This window comes from Rhinatrema bivittatum, chromosome 3 (genome assembly GCF_901001135.1).
Source record: "Rhinatrema bivittatum chromosome 3, aRhiBiv1.1, whole genome shotgun sequence".
Taxonomy (NCBI): Eukaryota; Metazoa; Chordata; class Amphibia; order Gymnophiona; family Rhinatrematidae; genus Rhinatrema; species Rhinatrema bivittatum.
Genome location: NC_042617.1, coordinates 420,015,913 through 420,034,420, shown reverse-complemented (window position 1 = coordinate 420,034,420; position 18,508 = coordinate 420,015,913).

Sequence of the window (18,508 nt, the reverse complement as noted above, 5' to 3'; positions counted from 1 at the left end):
ATGCTGGGTCAGACCAAGGGTCCATCAAGCCCAGCATCCTGCCTCCAACAGAGGCCATAACCAGGCCACAAGAACCTGGCAACTACCCAAACACTAAGAAGAACCCATGCCACTGAGGCAATCAATAGCAGTGGCTATTCCCTGTATAATTGATTAATAGCCATTAATGGACTTCTCCTCCAAGAACTTATCCAAACCTTTTTTGAACCCAGCTACACTAACTGCACTAACCACCTCCTGTGGCAACAAATTCCAGAGCTTTATTGTGCGTTGAGTGAAAAAGAATTTTCTCCGATTAGTCTTAAATGTGCTACTTGCTAATTTCATGGAATGCCCCCTAGTCCTTCTATTATTCGAAAGTGTAAATAACTGAGTCACATCTACTCGTTCAAGACCTCTCATGATCTTAAAGACCTCTATCATATCCCCCCTCAGCCGTCTCTTCTCCAAGCTGAACAGCCCTAACCTCTTCAGCCTTTCCTCATAGGGGAGCTGTTCCATCCCCTTTATCATTTTGGTTGCCCTTCTCTGTACCTTCTCCATCGTAACTATATCTTTTTTGAGGTACGGCGACCAGAATTGTACACAGTATTCAAGGTGCGGTCTCACCATGGAGCGATACAGAGGCATTATGACATTTTCCGTTCTATTAACCATTCCCTTCCTAATAATTCCTAACATTCTTTTTGCTTTTTTGACTGCTGCAGCACACTGAGCCGACGATTTTAAAGTATTATCCACTATGATGCCTAGATCTTTTTCCTGGGTGGTAGCACCTAATATTGACCCTAACATCGTGTAACTACAGCAAGGGTTATTTTTCCCTATATGCAACACCTTGCACTTGTCCACATTAAATTTCATCTGCCATTTGGATGCCCAATCTTCCAGTCTTGCAAGGTCCTCCTGTAATGTATCACAGTCTGCTTGTGATTTAACTAATCTGAATAATTTTGTATCATCCGCAAATTTGATAACCTCACTCGTCATATTCCTTTCCAGATCATTTATATATATATTGAAAAGCACCGGTCCAAGTACAGATCCCTGACGTACTCCACTGTTTACCCTTTTCCACTGAGAAAATTGACCATTTAATCCTACTCTCTGTTTCCTGTCTTTTAACCAATTTGTAATCCACGAAAGGACATCACCTCCTTTCCCATGACTTTTTAGTTTTCATAGAAGCCTCTCATGAGGGACTTTGACAAATGCGTTCTGAAAATCCAATACACTACATCTATCAGTTCACCTTTATCCACATGTTTATTAACCCCTTCAAAAAAAAATGAAGCAGATTTGTTAGGCAAGACTTCCCTTGGGTAAATCCATGTTGACTGTGTCCCATTAAATCATGTCTTTCTATATGCTCTATGATTTTGATCTTGAGAATAGTTTCCACTATTTTTCTCGGCACTGAAGTCAGGCTCACTGGTCTATAGTTACCCGGATCGCCCCTGGAGCCTTTTTTAAATATTGGGGTTACATTGGACACCCGCCAGTCTTCAGGTACAATGGATGATTTTAATGATAGGTTACAAATTTTTACTAATAGATCAGAAATTTCATTTTTTAGTTCCTTCAGAACCCTAGGATGCATACCATCCGGTCCAGGTGATTTGCTACTCTTTAGTTTGTCAATCTGGCCTACTACATCTTCCAGGTTCACAGTGATTTTGTTCAGTTCGTCTGAGTCATCACCCCTGAAAACCATCTCTGGAACTGGTATCTCCCCAACATCCTCATTAGTAAACACGGAGGCAAAGAATTCATTTAGTCTTTCTGCAATGGCCTTATCTTCCCTAAGAGCCCCTTTAACCCCTCTGTCATCTAATGGTCCAACCGACTCCCTCACAGGTTTCTTGCTTTGGATACATTTTAAAAAGTTTTTATTATGAGTTTTTGCCTCTATGGCCAACTTCATTTCAAATTCTCTCTTCGCCTGTCTTATCAAGGTTTTACACTTACCTTGACAATGCTTATGTTTTATCCTATTTTCTTCAGATGGATCCTTCTTCCAATTTTTGACCAAAATAGCTAAAATAGCCTCTTTCACCTCACCTTTTAACCATGACAGTAATCGTTTTGCCTTCCTTCCACCTTTCTCGAACCTGACCGCGCTCCCCTTCTGCCTGTGGGCATGCCAGACTTTCTATCTCCCAGGAGACCCTACAAGGCCCACCTAAGTCCAACTGGCCCGGGTCCCTATGGGTTCCTCCCGGGGGGACCTCGGGCTTCCAGTGGTGAAGCTCTTCCTAGCCTTTGTCTCCTCCAGTGCTCTGCCCCCTGGGAGGCAGTTGCTTCCTGGTCCCTACCAGGAGGCAGTTCTCCACTGCCTCAGGACAAGGGTCCACCCCCGAGCGCAACAACTCCTGCGCTTCTACAAGGTCAAAGCCGCCTGCCCGACACTGGCTGCGTTTCGACTGCTTGTCTACTTTAGGGACCATGGAGGAATCTTGCTCACCATCTTACGGTTCAAATTTATTTGCCATTTTATAGTTTGAACAATTTCGAACAATACGCCGCTCATAGAAAGGGGTGTCATAAGAGAAATTACAGGTACTTCGAAATTGTTCAAACCGTAAAGTGGCAAAGAAATTTGAACCGTAAAACGGTGAGCAAGATTCCTCCATGGTCCCTGAAGCAGACAAGCAGTCGAAACATGCCCAGTGTCGAGCAGGCGGCTTCGACCTTGTAGAAGCGCAGGAGTTTGGTCAGAACTGATAAGTATTCATAAAAGGGAGCGGGAACGCTGCACAAGGTCGAGCTGACCACCAGGGGGAGGACACTTACTTGAAATGAAATGAAACACATGGTTCATTTATGAACAAGAAATACATGGTTGCTTTATAAAAATAATAAAATAATAAAATAAAAATAAGATTTTGAAGAATAAAGCTGGTAGCTATTAAAAGAGGGGATCACTGAGTGGTTTCCTCATAGATAGCAACCACACATTAGGGAGTTTCCCTGATGGTGAGTTGTTGATATTTGATATTGGAGGGAAACAGAGGTTGAGTTGGTCATTGGTATATACCCCATCATATGATAGGGCAAAGGCCCATTTGGGATGGCTGGTGCCATTTTGAAAATGGTATACCTGGACCCAGAGCCCTAGGGGGTGCTCTGGACATTGTTGGACCTCTAGGGATGTTAGGTAAGAACTTTGACAGGGTGGAAAGGTCACTTTTGGAATTCTGAAGTAGTGGGGTTTGGCACTGGGCCAAAAGCAACATTATTTTATTTCTATTTATTACATTGATGCCAATTGGTGTGGTGGAGAGAGAGAGGTTCTCACTAGGCTTCCAGGGATTTTTAAACTACCTCTGCGGAGGAGTTTGGGGAGCACCTTGGCCCTTTTACAAGATAGCAGCCCGGATGTGGGGCTGCCATCATGCAGAGCTGCATTATCACAGTAATTTTACTAGTGGTATTTTCCCACGGAAAAAAGTCCAGATCAATAAAATGAAACTATTCCTCAAATTTTAAGCCCTCTGGGACAGGGATCTATCTACTGTACTTGACTGTAACTTGCCTTGATGTTGGATTTAGAAAGGCAAGTGATAAAATCTAAAATACAAATACAGAAAAAATAAACAGGGAGTATGCATAAAATTTTGGTTAGAGCCCCTTAAGCAGTGAAAGTAGCCCTGCCCAGCCCTATCGCTAGAAAGGCACATTGCCAGCTTCCAAAGGAGCCATGTCTATCTGTGCTGTCCAGGCACAGCAGACAGACAGGCAATGCTATTTGTGATCACAAACAGTAACTTTTAAAGAACAGGCAAGAATAGTGAGTTACTTGCATGAGTACTGGCATGCTTCCCTGTTCAGGACACTGACAGCAGGAAGAATACAGGGCATCCTACTCTATGCAGTACTATGTGAGATGGGTGATGTAAAAGGATGAAGCAGAAAGTGCCAATCGATGAGTCGGTGGAAAAAAACGAGTACACTTGTGTCCTTATATTTGAACGCCATAAAATAGGTATTGACTCAGATGAGATTAGTTTTGAACTCTGAGAAAACTGAGATTATTTTCCTTGAAAGGAAAATTTCTCCAAGAAGTAACAACCAGATAGTGTTGCAGGATAATCCCATTCTTCAACTAGCTGCGAGTATTGGAGACCTCGGTATTATTTTAGATCCAGAATTTAGTTTAAAGAAACATATTGCCACAAAAGTAAAGAAAGGGTACGCGAAACTTCTAGTACTACGACGCCTGAAGCCTCTACTTAATCAGAATGATTTCTGTACTGTGCTGCAGTCCCTACTATTTGGCAGTTTAGACAATTGCAATTCTTTGTTTTTAGGATTACCTGCTTCCACTACTCGACCTTTACAAGTCTTACAGAATGTAGCAGCTCGCATTCTGACCGGAAAAAAGAAATCTGATCATATCTCCCCAACTTTAATCAACTTACACTGGTTGCCTATTGTATCTAGAATTAAATTTAAATCAATTTGCATTTTGCACAAGTTAATTTATGGTGACCAGTTGGACTGACTAAATGCTGCTATTAAATTACATGTCCCCCAGAGAAATTTACGTTCTGCCAATAAAGGTTTACTTTATTACTTTATTTATTTTAAAGGGGAGGTGGACCGGAGACAAGCCTCTCGCGAGGCCTCGAGGCAACACAAAATTTAAAAAATAAAAAAAACCCAGCGGCGTCAAAACCGACGGCAGAAGGAAGCAGCCACCGGTAAGCCCTCCCCGGAAGCCCTGACGCCTCCCCAGAGCCCTTTAAAGGGCTGAAACGGCTCGAGGCGCACCCTTTTACCTGCTGCTTCGCCGCTCTTCCCCTCGGCTCGGTCGGCCCTCCCCACGCGGTCGGCGTCGGCCTATCGGGGCCAGGGGAGGTGGACCGGAGACAAGCCTCTCGCGAGGCCTTGAGGCAACACAAAATTTAAAAAAATAAAAAAAACCCAGCGGCGTCAAAACCAACGGCAGAAGGAAGCAGCCACCGGTAAGCCCTCCCCGGAAGCCCTGACGCCTCCCCAGAGCCCTTTAAAGGGCTGAAACGGCTCGAGGCGTCGCGCGCCTGGCGTCGCGCGCCTAAGGAGTGCGATAAAGGGGCCTGCCCCTTTGTGCACTCCTTCGTGCGCTCCAGCACACGGTACCAGACTATACCAGACGATACACTCGCTACCTCCCTCTATTACTCCAACCGTTCTTTCTCCCAAGCGATCCACCTTAGCTCTCCCCTAGCAGTCGTCCACCCACTCCCACACTCAACAATACTCCAGCATTCGTACAGTCAATCAAGCATCCACTCCAGCATCCAGTATGCTTCCACTCACTCCAGCATCCAGCATTCTTCTAGCAATCTTCTAGTCACTCCAGCATCCAGCATTCGTCCAGTCACTCCAGCATCCAGCACTCTTCCAGTCTCTCCAGCATCCAGCACTCTTCCAGTCACTCCAGCATCCAGCATTCGTCCAGTCACTCCAGCAACCAGCACTCGTCCAGTTACTCCAGCATCCAGCACTCTTCCAGTCTCTCCAGCATCCAGCACTCTTCCAGTCACTCCAGCATCCAGCATTCGTCCAGTCACTCCAGCAACCAGCACTCGTCCAGTCACTCCAGCATCCAGCACTCTTCCAGTCACTCCAGCATCCAGCATTCGTCCAGTCACTCCAGCAACCAGCATTCGTCCAGTCACTCCAGCATCCAGCATTCGTCCAGTCACTCCAGCAACCAGCATTCGTCCAGTCAATCCAGCAACCAGCATTCGTCCAGTCACTCCAGCATCCAGCATTCATCCAGGCACTCCAGCATCCAGCATTCTTCCAGTCAATCCAGCATCTAGCACTCATCAAGCCACTCCAACACCCAGTAGTCATCCAACAATCTTCTCCACCAGCAATTTCTTCTTAAAAGACAGCATGCTACAAACTTTCCCCATTCAGATCATCCCTCACCTACTCTCCCACAGAGCGAATACCCCCGTGCTCAATCTACGATCAAAGAGATCCCTGATTCCAATCATGATCTCCCCTCTAACACAATTCCTAGGATTATCTCTAATCACCTTAACCCTTTTCAACTCGCAGTTGCTCTCTAAAAAATCTCATTTGCTCAACGACCACCTCCTGGACACCCAACCGGACATCTGTGCCATTACCGAAACATGGCTAAAAAACACAGACACCGCCATAATTAACCAATTGCCAACACAACAATATGACATCTTCTCTATCCCCAGACCTAAAAAAAGAGGGGGTGGAATAATGTTAATAGCAAAAAAAGAACTGAGACTGTCCCAGCAAGCCTTCAAATCGACGACCAAATTAGAAATCGGACTATTCAAATCCTCCCAGCTTCAAGTCTGCCTTATTTACGCCCCCCCGGGGCTCCTAGAATCCGACCCTTCTCCACTCATCGAAACCATAGCCAAACACATCAACACTAACTCACCGGCTATTATTTTAGGAGATTTCAACATCCATGTTGACTCCCCTACCCTATCATCTAATTGCGAAACCCTTCTCTCTTCTCTCCAGGCTATGGGATTCAAACAAATTATAAACAATCCCACACACAAGGCAGGCCACACGCTTGACCTAATATTCACTAACGAAACCATCTCGCCCATCACCCCTCCTTCCTGCACCCCCATCCCCTGGTCAGATCACTCGATGATAACTACAAAATTATCTATAAAACAAAAATTGACCCCTATTGTTACTAAATCCTCGATCCAGTTCAGGAAACCCTGTCCCATGGACACTCTCAACAACAGCCTGGCCGAAGAACTAATTAAACTGGACTTCTCAGATGCGGATACCGCTATGAACTCCTGGCAAACTATTACACACTCAGTAGCTAACAGAATTTGCCCTGTAACAACAAAAGTTATCAACCCAGCCCGCACGAACAAGAAACCCTGGTTCTCAACCGAACTAAGGAAACTCAAACAGGATCTACAACACAAAGAACAACGCTGGCGGAAAGATTCCTCCCCTTCCTCACTTGCTTCGTACAAAACTGCAATGAGCTACTATAGGACATCCATTACCCGCACCAAACGAGATTTCTACGCCAAAAAAATACACGGCTTCTTATATGACCCAAAAACTCTGTTCTCATATGTAGCTGCCCTTACCACACCTATGCCCCTCACCATCCCAAAAGAAGAAGCCCAGAACAAATCCACAGAGTTGGCTATCTTTTTTGATAACAAAATCAAAAACCTTCTTGCCCCCCTGGCATCAACTAACACTTCCCCAAACCCTTCGCAACCATTAAGCCTCGCAACCAATAACCCTCCACCAACTATCTACAGACCGTCACTAGAAATTCTTGAACAGACATCCTCCCTGGAAATTGAATCAATAATCAAGAAAATGAAACCTTCCACTCATCCATTGGACCAAATACCAACCAAACTACTTCTCACCATCCCTAACACCATTGCTAAACCGCTGGCAGACATCATAAATTGCTCCCTCAATCAAGGATCGGTCCCGGACTCCTTAAAAATTGCTTCACTTAAACCCTTACTTAAAAAACCCAACCTGGACCCAGCCAACCTTGCAAACTTCCGCCCCATTGCAAACCTACCTTTTATAGCCAAGCTAATGGAAAAGCTTGTCAACATCCGACTCACAGACTACCTTGACTCCCACAATATTCTCTACCCCTCTCAATTCGGATTCAGGAAACGCCTAAACACAGAATCCCTCCTTCTTTCTCTAACGGACAACATCCTGATGGGCCTTGACAAGGGACAATCTTACCTGCTAGCCCTTCTCGACATCTCTGCCGCGTTCGACACGGTAAACCACACTATCCTCTTAAACCGTTTAATGGAAATAGGCATATCCGGCTCTGTACTGCTCTGGTTCACATCCTTTCTGAACAACAGACACTACAAAGTCAAAATAAATGACAAAGAATCTCACTCCATTCCATCAAACCAAGGCGTACCTCAGGGTTCGTCACTTTCCCCTACCCTGTTCAATATATATCTACTCCCTTTATGCCAGCTACTCAATAGTCTCAATCTCACCCACTTTATATACGCGGACGATGTACAAATCATAATCCCCATCTCGGACCCCATCTCTACTCTAAATTTATGGAACAACTGCTTACAAGCCATCAACCTTCTGCTCTCTAGTCTCAACCTGGTCCTAAATACTTCCAAAACGGAACTACTGGTTATCTCCCCTAGTGACAACAACCCCCTCGCAAATAATGCTAGCATCCCATTAGCAAACCAGGTCAGAGATCTTGGGGCCACCCTTGACTCTAGAATGAATTTCAAAAAATTCATTAACGCCACAACCAAAGAATGCTTCTTCAAGCTACAGGTCCTGAAGCAACTTAGACCGCTCTTACACTTCAAGGATTTCCGTTCGGTGCTTCAAGCCATACTGTTTTCAAAGATCGACTATTGTAACGCTCTATTACTTGGTCTCCCCGCTTCGTCCACCAAACCTCTTCAGATGCTGCAAAACGCAGCGGCTAGGATCCTTACAAACACTCGTCGCAAGGACCATATCACACCAATCGTAAAAATCCTACACTGGCTGCACATCCAATATAGAATACTTTTCAAGGCTCTCACCATCATCCACAAATCCGTCTACCAGCAATCCACTCTCCAACTCACCTTCCCACTCGAATTACATACTTCCGCAAGACCGATCAGAACTGCCTACAAAGGTTCGCTCAAGGCCCCCCCCAACAAATCATCGGTCCACAACTCTATTCACAAGCGTGCTCTTTCAACAGCAGGTCCACTACATTGGAATTCACTTCCCCAAGACTTACGCCAAGAACAATGCCATTCAACATTCAGAAAGAAATTGAAAACCTGGCTGTTCGCAGAAGCCTACTGCTGAAGGATCTCCTCAACCATCACTGACTCTCATTCTCCCACCCCTCCCTAATCCCTACCCCCCCTCTTTTCCCTCTCCCCTTCCCCCCCACCCAACCTCACCCTTTCCTTCTCCCACTGGACATACCATGCTAATAACTGCCTAGGATAAATCTATGTTTACGTATCTTATAGTTTTTGTTGATTATATATTTATCTCTCTCTAATTGTTTCTTAGTTTAAATTCTGTACTGTCTTCCATTGCCCAGGTTTTACGCTCCCTGTTTAATGTAACTTTACTTTCTACCTTGATGTTAATTGGTTTCCCCTCAGTTACATTGTAAACCGGTACGATAAGACCTAGTCTTGAGCATCGGTATAGTAAAAGAAATTAAATAAAATAAATAAATAAATATTCCATCAGTACAATCAGCACGGCTGAATGAAGAGAGGGACAGAGCTCTGTCCCTGGCAGGTCCTAAAATATGGAACATGTTCCCCGTAAAGATTCAAATGGAGATGAACTTCAAACAATTTAAGAGGGTTCTAAAAACTTGGCTTTTTAAGGAGGCCTACCCTAACCCATCTTACATTTTGTTTTTATGTCATGATTTTACAGTTTTATCTATTTTTACCCTGTTTTAGTGAAGGTGGTTTGGGTGTTATTGCTTCCACCATATATTAGTCATAAGAGATAGGAGGAGGGAGGGGTAGTTGTTCAATAAGTTTGATTAATTTGTCTTATGAGATGTTTTTATTTGAATGTCTGCAATTTGTTTTATTTTTTAGTCCTATGAAGTTGATTTTAGTATATTTATTTATATTGTTGTTTATTGTTGTTAACAGTTATGCTGGAGCCCGAGTGATGGAATACAAAAATCAATAAATAAATAAAATAAATAAATATCTGCTGGAATGTAGGGCACCTGATGTTGTACTGGCACCCTTTCATATGTCAGAAGAGGCTTGACTGCCCAGTGAACCTAGCACTGTTGCCCTGGGTTGATATATGGAAGGAGATTGTGAGTTGGAGAGGCTGTGGCAGTAATTCGGGGGTTGCATCTATGGGGGTTGCATCTATGGGGAAGGCAAACTCCTGTGAATGCTGCTCCTTCATGGATAGGACAGCTGTGCGTGAAGGATTGAGACTATAGAAAATATAGATAGTAACAGGTGTTTTTATTTATTACATTTATTTGCATACTGTCCTTGCAAACTAGCAATTCCTTATATTCTGCAGCTTCCAAAGGCAATGGCAGTGTTTTTGTAATCACTCCATTAAGTGGTTTTTAAATGTGTGTAAATATAGGGATTCCTATGGTGCTAATTTATATAACAATTGCAGAGATTTTGCAAATGTGGGGGCATTTTGATCTTCTTGCCCTTAGCTTACACTGAGTCCATACATACTCAGTTAGGTTTCCTTGCCTTTTTTTTTTTAAAGGAAACATTATTATCTGAATGACCTTGCATGTCGTATAAGGGATAACAAAGGTCTGGCATATTGTAATAAAGTTGATAATGTATTCCTTGGCTCAGATCCAAGCAGACCCCAAATGCCTCATTATACGCTCATTATCTTCAAATTTGCCACTATTTAGCTTGCCATGCAGCCTATGCTCAACTGATGAATAACATTTTTCAATTTGCATGGCCTTCCCCAAAAGTTTTTCAATTCAGCATCCATTCCATCCCTAAAATGGCTGAAATGAGAGCTAAATAAGTACTTTGATACACACATACAAAAACAAGGATTTACCATAAAAGCATTATGAAAATATTAATTTTGAAAACATAAGGCATTACTTCTGCAAAGCATGATCATTCACCCACTGCAATACTACCAGAAAAAAGTCCATGTTTGTTGATAATCCTTTCCAACAGACTTAGGAAAGATAATTTCATAACTGTGCATGTAGAAGTAAAGCGCATGTAATTTGTACACGCAGATTTTAGCCTGCATTTTCCAAGCAGACTTATAGCAAATGGCAGTATTTATTTCACTATGCCAGTTTTCAATTAATTTCAAAATGGTTTACAATAAAAGTTAGATGATTAATTATATCTGATTAAAACAATAAACAAATAAAAACATAACAATAATAACATATCATAAAGACATGAAAAAAAAACAGTGCTCAGTCAGCAATCAGAACAAGATCTGTCTATTGTATATATAGCATAAAAACTGAAATTAAACCATGCTCTATTCATCAGTAAAGATCTATAAAAACATCCAGGCCTTTACTAATTTCCTGAATTTCTAATACTTGTTCTCTATATGCAAGTCCAAGGGTAGAGAATTCTACATAGAGAATGTTTGAAATTGAAAAGTTCACTTCCTAGTCTCCTCAAATCTGATTTCCTTTGGTGAAGGGATCCTTAAAAGATCTTTCTTGGAGGATTTCAAAATTATTGTAGGTGTATATGGAATTAGACCTACAAAAGTTTACCTCTAGATAAAGCCTTTGAAAATGATTATACAATTAACTGGGAGTCAATGTAGTTCATGCAAAAATGGGGAGATCCTTTGCTTCACTTGGGTAATTGACTTGGTGCATTCATAGATTAATTCACATAAAGTTACACCACCTTTTTTTGGAGGGCATAATTCAAGAGGGTTAACTCAAGTGTAACTTTTTTAAATCAAAAAGTATACATGTAAATTCCAGAACACCTCTCTGCAGTTTACGTAAAAGTTTACAAACAACCAGGTTACATTCATAATTTTATATACTTTTACATTCATCAAACTGTGACACCAAGATCAGTTTTTACAAAAAACTATCCACACATTCTCTTCACAATGCTTTCTTGCTAACAAAATCTTAATACAATAATGTAAATATTAAAACTTTCTAACAATGAATTAAATAGCTCTAAGATCTGAAGATAGAGTAATAATATCACTGCCTATATAGAATACAATCTATTTGGTCAAAGCATCTGAGTACAATCCTTCTGATGCCTGGTAAAAGCAGCTGTGCCAAACAAATCTCTATTAGAAATATCAAATAATCAGATTTTCAAAATTCAGCCAAAAGAAGATGCTATCCTAAATACTAATTACAAATTAAATAGCAGATTCTTTAGACATAACATAAAAATTACAGAGAAAAACAGAATGACAGCTCGGTAGGTGAGCACTTCTCAAAAGAAAATCATTCTCATAATCAGGGTACTTAAAGCGAACTTTAGAAGTGCGCAAGAAGGGAAAACATTTAAAATTAAGATGATCAAATATTTTGAAACAAACATAAAAAGGACTTAATAAGGAGATTAGCTTTCTTAGCCATTATCAAATATAGGCCTTTTGAACTGCAAAGTTTAACTGTCTCAACACCTCTGGCATTCAAACTCCCCCCTCTTCCTTTATTCAACTGTAATGATACATTCAGATAGCCTAGGACCTAGAGGACCCTATACTATTATACCCAGTGTAACTGTGTTTTTTATTCACTAACCTGACAAAGAAAGGATACCTATTGAAAGCTGGTCACAGATCTGTAACTTAATCCAATAAAAAGGTATGATCTACAATTTGTTTGATGACCCTTTATTCTCATATAGCACGTTTATAAATGTGGTCGGACCCCGAGTCTGTCACCATATATCTTAGTTCCATTCCCCTTTTCTATAACATCTTGAGCTATCCATCCCCACTCACCCTCCTCCCACTTAGGAGTGCAGAGATTGGTTATTCAAGCCTTTATAAACAACCATTTTGTGGTTTAAGGTGTGTCTAGTTTCATTTTAGAGCACACAACAGAGAAGCAAGATGTAGGATGTTTTCCTCCTTGCTGAGGCCTCCTGCCTCATCAGGTTTCTCCTTTTTTGTAGGAGACTGGCCTCTGTGCCCACCTGCCAGATGATCCCTAATCATTTATTTCAGTAAGATAGATTTTTGCCGGATTACCCTTTGGGGCAAAAGAGCTCTCATGCCAGAAGACTGAAGATCCTTCAGCACACTCTACTCCCTAGGTGGGCAAGACCAGTGACAGATCCTTCTGAGTGAGATTTCTGATGGCCAAAATGTATCCTATTTTTCAAGAAAGAAAATATACTTTTTTGTTGTGGAGAGGTTTTAAGCCACCCCTCTTTACTGGGAACCTGGCTAGATCACAGGTTACCATCCATAGACTTTTCAAACCGAGGAGACACCCTTTCAGATCCGCTTCATAGAATCAAGGAAGAGCGAGGAGACCCCTATCCAGATTCACCACTAATTTGTACCAAGACCCAGAGCTCGGTGTTTGGGAAGACACTGGACTGTAAGGTAGGATTGTTACTATGCTAGAAGCGGACCCCTCTGACCTAGGAATCCCAGATAAGCTGCTGGAAGAGCTTTGAGTGCACATTTTATACCACCATCAGACATTCAACCAGTGTGCTGAAAGGAAAGGACTCCTCCCCACAGTGAAACACTCTGTCTAAGAAGACATCATCTGTATGTGCACCAGTATTTAAAGATGGACTTTTATTTGCCTTAAACCAATCAGTTAATTATTGTTTAACACCCAGCACCTGGTCCTGTTTAGTTATTCATAGCATCTCCATCCAGAGAATGCCACATCTACAAATACCTTCAAGGGACACATGAACATTTCTTTTGTAGTCTGTGCCATGGACAAGAGTCTCCCCCCATAGAAAGAATCCCCCCTTCCCCAGAGATCAAGAATCAAGCTGGGAAGAAGTCAGCTAGCTGGAGCAGCTCCAAAGGTTATAAATGTGATGTGTACCTTGCAACTAAACACCCCGGGTAAGGGTTACATAAAAGCAAAGAGATATCTCCTTCAAACAAATGTAAGATATATACTGTATCATAAAATTCCAGATACTCGCAAGCTGAAACTCTTTCCATAGGTTTCAGAATGTCCCATACCAGTATGCCTGAAAGCCTATAGCTAACAATGTGTTTACTGCCCCCTAATCTTCTGGTCCAGGGGACTGCTGTTGTGGTGGAAAAATTTCTGTCACTACTTTCTCAACTGGGAGGCACTGAGGAAAGAATGGGGAATTTCTCTGATTTATTTAAAGCAAAAAATACAAAACAGATAAATACAAAAGTCACTAACATTAAATTAGTTGCTTAAATTAGAGAAAATAATTTAAAAAGTGGCTGCATCAATGGCAATTGTCCTCTTTTTTACCTGGACTGGGAGTGAACTCTTGTCTACCCATCCCAATAATGGAATTGCAAACTCTAACCAATTTGTTGTGAGCCACTTTGAATATCATTTTTTTTTTTTTTTTGCTAAAAAGACAAAGTCCAAATTCAAGAATGGAAAAGAATAAAAATTGTGCTGTTTTTTTGTACTATGTAGTCAGTTACAGGTTTATATATTATTGTATTTCTGGTGTTATAATGGTCTTTCTATCACTGTGGCTACAGAAGATGGGATACCTGAGTCAAGGCTTTGGAAAGCTGTAATAATAGCCACATATAACACCTTCAGGGGGTAATCCTTATGTCAACAGGGAGGTGGGGACCCCTCTGTACTAGAATACATTCATCAAGACATCTACATATGGTTAAAGTGATGCTGTGATTGCTTGTCAGGCAGGCCTCTTAGATGGGAAGGGTTTAGAAAAGGCATGACTTGGGTTCAGCTATATCTGCTGAGGGTTTTTAGCTTGTAAAACTATGGCAAATGCATATAGAAACAGCTAACTTATTCCATAGTTGGGATCAGTGGAATTCAGACTGCCTGCCTTATCTGTGACAAGCAGCTGGGTTACAGAAACAGTGTCTAGCCTGGGGAATAGGTTAATGCTAAATTGTCACAATAAATGTTGTGGTCTTTAAGTTGTGAATGTTTATTTGCATCAGGAAGCAGGGGACATAGATACAAGGTCATGGCTACCCATATTTTATAGCATTGTATTTGCCATTTCATGTTTTTTCCTCTTGCCATCTACATTATCAAAAATAGTGTAATTTGTGTTGTGAAACCATGTTTGGATAGGATGCTGTGGATTAAAGTGTTTTCTGTGATTATTAATTTAGGACAGGATTCATCGTTCCTCGCGGAACGATGAATCCCGCGAAAAAGGGGGCAGGGGGCAAAGGGGGGGGTTGGCCTGCGAAAGGCTGCAGCCGTTCGCACTGCGGCAGTGCGATTTCGCTGGCCGCAGTGCAGCCGGCTGCAGCCTTTCACACAGATAGCGCCACCGTAAAAGATGGTGCTATTCGCCACGCTACTGCCGGCAAGGACGTTCCTCACATTATCGCCAGCAGCGGTGCCGCGGACGACTCCTCCCCCTCCCCTCCCGGTCATTTACATCCTATTGCACGCAAAAAGGCCCTTTTCGCACGCGATAAACCTTTAGAAAATAACCCCCTTAGCCTTATGAGTAAAATATATTGTAAAAAGTTTTGTTTTTTTTTTTATATACAGTAATGATTGAAATTGTAGCTAAATGTGTAGCAGTGCCTAATTTTAGCAGTAGGTGATATTATAGCTCTCCATAACAGTCATTTAGAAAAAGCTTTTTTTCCATATGTTCAAAACATGAGAAAGACTTTATAAATCAGTCTTTGCCTAGATTGCTAGAACACTAGCATCAAAATGTTTTTATATTGTTTGGTTTGCACAAGATTCAGCATGCAAAATATAAGGATACCATTTAGTAAACAATTTACTGTATCCTCAGAATGCAGGAAGCAATTTACATTTTTGCTAAGGCAACTGAATAAAAAAATAGGGATGTAAAAGGGAAAATTTTTTCATTTGATTTATTTTTGGTTTAAACCAAAATGTTCCATATTTATTCCAACATACCCATGTGTTCTGTTTGTTTTTGGAAGTTTTTGAATGTAAATGCTATTTTACTTACATAAAATCAAATTTTATGTGCATAAAATATTTACATGCTCCAACAATGAATGAAATGAATGCCCATCCCTTTAAATAAGGCTTTTGCTGCTTGTTATGATAATTACTAAAATGTTGTTGCACATTAGAAATACACAGAAACAAAGAAAAAGAGAAATACTTGAAATCAGCTGACGACTACAACCTCTCTACTTCAGGTTTTCAGCTGCTATAATCAAGCCATTATTTGATTGTTATTTCTCCTGTTCAATGTAAGAGTAGCAACCGTACTGTATGCAAGAAGGGGCGTAAAACGTTGCCTAGAAACATGAAAGTGCAATTCAGAACTTGAGCTCTGATCTCAATGTGACTGGCAGAAACATTACCTAGAAATGTATTCCATTTGATCATTATACTAAAGCACAACCAACACACGGGGAGGCAGATTTTATAAATTTGCGCAAGCGTGTACTTTTGTTCGCTGGATTTTATAAGATATGTGCGCGTAAGGGTTAGCACGCACAAGGGGGTGCACATTTGTGCAACCACGCGCGCTGCCTGTTCCCTCCGAGGCCGCTCCGAAATCGCCCCCGCACCTTCCCCTACCTAACCCCCACCCCCCCCGGCCCTATCTAAACCCTTTTGTTGGCAGATTTACGCCTGCTGAAAGCAGACGTAAATCTGCGCACGCCAGCGGGCTGCTGGCACACCATCACCAGAAGATAATTTGACTTAGGCCTCGATTTATCAAAATGCACTAAATATCGCATATGATAGGAAAAGGGGTGTGTTTTATGGTAATAGGCAGTTTTATCACAATTTGTGCTAATATCTATGCAAAGTGCTATCTTAGTGCAAATTGCAATAACATTTTCCACTGAGGGACCATGCTTAAGGGGAGACAGAGAGAGAGAGTGAGAGAGAGGTGTTACCAGGTAGAGAGTCCATCAAGCTAGGTTGAGAGAACATTGCACAAACCTCATCTTTGGGTGAGTTTCCTCACTCCGAAGGTCATTAAATCTTCACAAGAGAGCACTGTTCTGTTCATACATCTCACTTTGAATGTCAAAGTGCCCCCTAACCCCTACACTAATATCTAAACCTCACCTTGAGTTACTAGGTGGGCCTCCCATAGAGATATAAATACCTAACTAGCATGCCACTAACATAGCTAGTCTCTCTCTCTCTCTCTGCTTAAAACAGCATATGCAAAAAACATCACAACCATGATAAAGCCCTATCACGTGGCTTTACATAAATGAAAAAGGTGTAGTGAAAGCCACTCAAAACTGTTGGCCAAAATTTCCTCTTATGGTGCTTTCACATGCATTAAAGGCATTTTTTGCATGCTTAAACACCATATAGCACTTTGATAAATGATCCCCTTAGTTTGTTTCTATTGGCTAACTGAAAGATACTGAAGCTGGCTTCCAAATATTTTTCATACCACACATTTGTTGGTTGTCTGAACTAAAAACATGGTACTAGGAATAATTTGTACAAAACACAAAAAAAACCAAGATAAGAAATTAATATCTTAAATTAAAGGAGACAGCTACAATTTCAGACAGACAATCTAGAAGACAGTTGGATCATATGTTCAAGAAGATCCACACTATACATGAAAGATATCAGTATGAAAAGAAAAATGAAGATAGCGTTATGAAGACAGAAGTAGAAGTGCATTTAAGGTTTGCAGTACCTTACAGCTTACAGAAGAAGATTACAAAAGACTTCTGCAATCATTTTGCATATGGAAAATAGTGAATGCCATGGAAAGTAAGCATTCCATTCCTCAATAGGCAAAATAACAGAAATGTTTGCAATAGAGCTCATCCAGAAGAGGAGGGAGTTAGAAAAAAAAAAGTGATACTATCCAAATGGTAATCTAATAGGCCCCCTAAATTATCAAATGGTATTTCTGAAGTTTCAAAGAGTGGGGCCACTAGATGTTATACACAGAGGTAAGGTTAGAAATGCCTTCCTTTCTACCAAGTCTCCTGTTCAGGAAAATAAGCCTGGAACCCACTTGACTAGTCTTCCTGGGCTACAGAAGGAAGGCAGGGTTTAACAAAATCAAATGGAATCAAAATTGATTATACAAATTTCAAAATATTTCCTAAACCAATTATGATATTATGCAAATCCACCTCTCCTGGGCACTCAATGCAATTGTCAAATGAGCTGCTGTACTACACACAATGGATAATTTGTGCATCCTTAGTGTTCTGTATCAGGTGCCCAGGAGAAGTGGCTGTGCATCCACAACAGCTCGGCCAGAGCTTCTTCTCCACCCCCACCCCCAGCAGGGCTGTTCCCGATTAGTCTTTTTCACTGACAAGTCTCAGTGAAATGACAAATCATCTTTCAGCATAGCCTTCTGAAAGAGGACTGGTCCTTTCACTGACATGTGACAGTGAATGGCCCAATCAGCAGTAAGTGAAGCAGTGAATAAATTATTAAGTGCCCTGTGTGTGCAGGTTATCAAAAGGGATGCTCAATTTATGAGCATCTGTTTTATCCAGCAGCAGCTAATTTACTGGTAGAATACACATGCACAATATACATGGCTCTGAATGTGTATATTGTGGGTATATATTGTGCGCCCCACAATTTTTTTTAATTCAAGACTTTTTTTTTACATGGTGCTGCTTTCTGTGGTTCTTCCTACTTAGTATTATACTAAGTAGAAGGAACCAGAGAAAAGCAGTTTTTTTTGTTTTTAAGTTGAGCTCTTGATGCACGGGAAGACATTATGCCTGCTCTGGTAATAGCTAATAGCCTCAAATATATGGAATTTACATGTAATGAGCACTATTAGCTATGTGCAAGTTTGGATGCGTGTTTTAGATGCACTGATCCCCTTAG